The sequence below is a fragment of the Rhinatrema bivittatum genome, chromosome 2, assembly GCF_901001135.1.
Source record: "Rhinatrema bivittatum chromosome 2, aRhiBiv1.1, whole genome shotgun sequence".
NCBI lineage: Eukaryota > Metazoa > Chordata > Amphibia > Gymnophiona > Rhinatrematidae > Rhinatrema > Rhinatrema bivittatum.
This window is the reverse complement of record NC_042616.1, coordinates 7157022-7160853: the sequence shown is the minus strand read 5'-3', so window position 1 is coordinate 7160853 and position 3832 is coordinate 7157022.

Sequence of the window (3832 nt, the reverse complement as noted above, 5' to 3'; positions counted from 1 at the left end):
CTGTCCTTCATCTAAACTCCCCCCTTCCTCCTGGGAGAAAGAGACAGCGAGGTCCTCAAACATCACCGGCACCTGAAACACAAACCAGAAACGCTCAGGGACACATGGAGGGGCTCAGCTGGGTTTAATCTCTTATTTTATCATGGAAGAGAGGACACCAAGACCCCTCATCCCCAGGAACTGCCAGATTTGTTCCCCTGGAGTCAGATTCCTCTCTGGACCTCAGGGTTTGCAAGTCTAACTATGAAAAGATTCTCTGATCCCAGAGACACAGAATATCAAACGCCTCTGCCTGGATAAATCAGTGAATAATAAAACCCAAGATCCAACAGAGCATTACCCAGAATCTCAGGAACATCTGATTCTGTCACATCAGGAGAAGTCACTGTGCTCTCATCCTGCTGACTGATCAGCCCCTAACCTTGGGTCATCTTTGATGCCGTTCCCTCCTTCTGCACATTCAAAACATTGCCAAAATGCATCAGTTCTTCCTCTATAATTCTGCCAAAATCGATCCCTTCCTCTCTGAGCCTGCTCCCAAAACCCTCCTCACCTCTCTTATCTCCTCCTGCTTAGTCTTTTTTCAAATCAGGAGACTAATGAAATGCAATCAATCAAACAATTAACAGGGCAGGAAGACTTTGGTGTCCTGGGCAGAAACACAGCTCCCATTTCCAGTTATTTCCATGGCTCATATGCCGGGCCATTAAGTGATGTATTACATTTAAATGTACATTTATGATTTTCTACAGCTTCCACCTCTGTAAGTACCTGCATAATTTCACAGCCTGCACAAATTTGGTGACATAAGAGAGAGGCACTCTGGGGGTGGGTGAGACATTTCGGGAGACTTGTTCTAAATCTGAGAGGGTGACTTTAAATCTCGAAGTGGGTGCGTGTTAGTGGCCCATTTGGAGTTAACGTTTGCATCTACTAATTATGCACGTCTGCTTTTTATGTTAGCCATTGCACGTGAATCTCTGTGCGCAGATGCATTTATACCCTCTTGTATGTAAATAGTATCCCTGCCCCAACTCTTCCCCCAGAACACATAAGAACATAAGAAACATAAGAAATTGCCATGCTGGGTCAGACCAAGGGTCCATCAAGCCCAGCATCCTGTTTCCAACAGTGGCCAATCCAGGCCATAAGAACCTGGCAAGTACCCAAAAACTAAGTCTATTCCATGTAACCATTGCTAATGGCAGTGGCTATTCTCTAAGTGAACTTAATAGCAGGTAATGGACTTCTCCTCCAAGAACTTATCCAATCCTTTTTTAAACACAGCTATACTAACTGCACGAACCACATTCTCTGGCAACAAATTCCAGAGTTTAATTGTGCGTTGAGTAACACACATCTCTCTTACTGTTTCACACACACAACTGAGGGCAATGTTCAAAAGCCCATTTACAGGCAAAATCCCGGGTTTTGTGCACAGAAATTCTTCTTCAGATCAGGCCCTAAAATATGAAATGTATCCTTACCAGATAATTTCCTTTCCTTTAGTCCTAGCACACCAGTCCACGCCTGCAGGTTTCCCCTGCTTGCCAGTAGGTGGAGGCAGAGAACGTTTTTCGACTTTTTTTTTTTTTTTTTTGCAAAAGTTCACAGTAAGGAGTCTATGAAGGGTTTTGCAGGGACATGTCCATTATAAACATGCGTCTTGCTTCCGTGCCAGATCTAGAGACGAGCCGGAAACTGCAGAGCAAACTTTACATTTTTCTGCATCAGCGATGCACAGAGTGGGTTGAATTCTTGATGACTTTTTGCTACTTTTGCAGAATAGTCTTGGAACAGGAAGACTTTACTATTCTGCAAACAAATATTCTGATGTTTGTGGTAGGCTCATAAGATTTGCTGCTTGTGCACCCTATTTAGAAACCCAGCAATAACAGCTCTGGGCTGCCCATCTCCATCTGATCTGTGGTCCAGTTGGTGCGTTTGTTCTCTTTTTATTAGGCCCTGAAGATCTGGTAGCTGTGGCACTTTGGGGATCCATTTCTCTAGAAAATTGTCCAAACGAAGATCCTCTACTGATTCTGGGATCCCCACCAGACGGAGGTTTTTTCTGGGAGACCTCTTCTCTAGGTTGTTGTGAGGCCGCGGGTAGTGGACCCATCTCTGGTGGTATCATGTACCCCTGGGCCACGACGCAGCTGCAGAGGAGCTCCAGCAAACACCGAGGCAGGTGAGAGGCATCCGAGTGTAGGCTGGTGTAGATAGAACCTTGACCACCGACGCACCTGTGCACAGCAAAGAGAGACCCAAACAACGCAATGTTTGGTCTCTAAAGTAGTCCTCCGACTAATCCTAGTCCTTTTGGACCTGCCGCACAGGGAGCAGCAACTGCGACAGGGCAGACAGTGGTCAAAGGATGAAGACATCAGACAAAGACAAAAGGGATGAGATGAGACTCAGGATATGTGAGGTCTTCACAGACAAAGTGGCTTGAAGAAAACGAAGTGATGATTCAAGGTACGTGAGGACTTCACAAAGACTCAGAAGATCCACCACACTGGATAGGTACTGCCATGTCACGCGCCCTACACAGCCGATGGGAGCTGATTGAGGACCATGCCGGCTGGCGCACCCTACACAGCCCAACATGGCTGGTCGTGGACCATGCTAGTGGTTCCCCAAACAGGTGAAGAGAAGAATCCCATGAAGGCTCAAGCAAGGCCTGGACCGAGGCGAGCCTTGCACAGCCAGTGAAGGCAAGGCAAGGGGACAGCCAAGGTGCAGGGTAAAAAGAGTCCAACGTAGAGAAGCAGATGAAAGGATGAGACGACATCTGAAGAAAAGGACATCAGGAGACAAAGACGGTCAGGATGTGTGAAGATCTCTGGAGAGGAGACGAGGACATGAGACCATAGACGATGAAAGGACAAGACATGGAATTCCACAGAAAACACAGTGCCAATGAGAAGCTGGATTCAGAGAAGTCCTACGGAAGACTGGCTCCTTGCGAAGACAAGGTTGAAATGACGATGAGCCCCTTTTGTAGGGCTGAAGAGGCGACTCCCACGATGACTTCAGAAGTGGACCACTCCTTCGCGGTCCCTTTAAAAAGGGAAGGAAGATGCGGCCTCGCCCCTAGGAAGAAGCAGGAAGCAGTGCAGGACCTTGGACAGCGGCCCTGCTGTGAGAAGGCTTGCAGAACTGAAGCAGGAGCTGAAGTAGGCCTCAGGGCAGGCCCCGATGTTGGAGGCAGCTTCCTGCTGCTGAAGGTGGCCCAAGGATGGCTCTGGACCCCAGGCCAAGTCGAGAATAACGTCGGCGGTCTCCAGACTGCATTGGAGTGGTGTTGGCGGCCTCCTGCCACACAGAGATGCACCCAAACGGCTACCTGCTGCCAGGTAAGGCAGCGGCGGTGTTGGCAGGCTACAGGCCGCAGGAATGCTGTCGCGTGGCTCCTGCCACACGGGAAGCATGGCAGTGGCCTATGGACCGCGCAGGGTATCCGCGGGAGGAGAAAAAAAGGAGAGAGGTGGAATCGCAACATAGGTCTTCTATCTTTTCACTTTCTGCAGCCAGTTGCTTTTCAAGGGATGAAATTTTAACTGCCTCGGACATGGCGTCGTCCTCTAGACCGGAAATCCTTCCCTCTACCATTTCAAGCAGTGGAGTGATTTCTGCTAACAATTCTTTGAGTTCTGAGATTTGCTCTGAAATAGATTTTAATCGAGAGTCCAGAGCCTCCACCACGGCGCCAGTCACTTTTGAAGTGAAGGCTTCCAATTGTTTTCAGGTTTAAGGCAGAATCAGGCAGCTTTTCAGAGTCAGCGGCCATCTTTTCAGCGGGTCCTTTCGGCTTTATCCTCTCCGATTT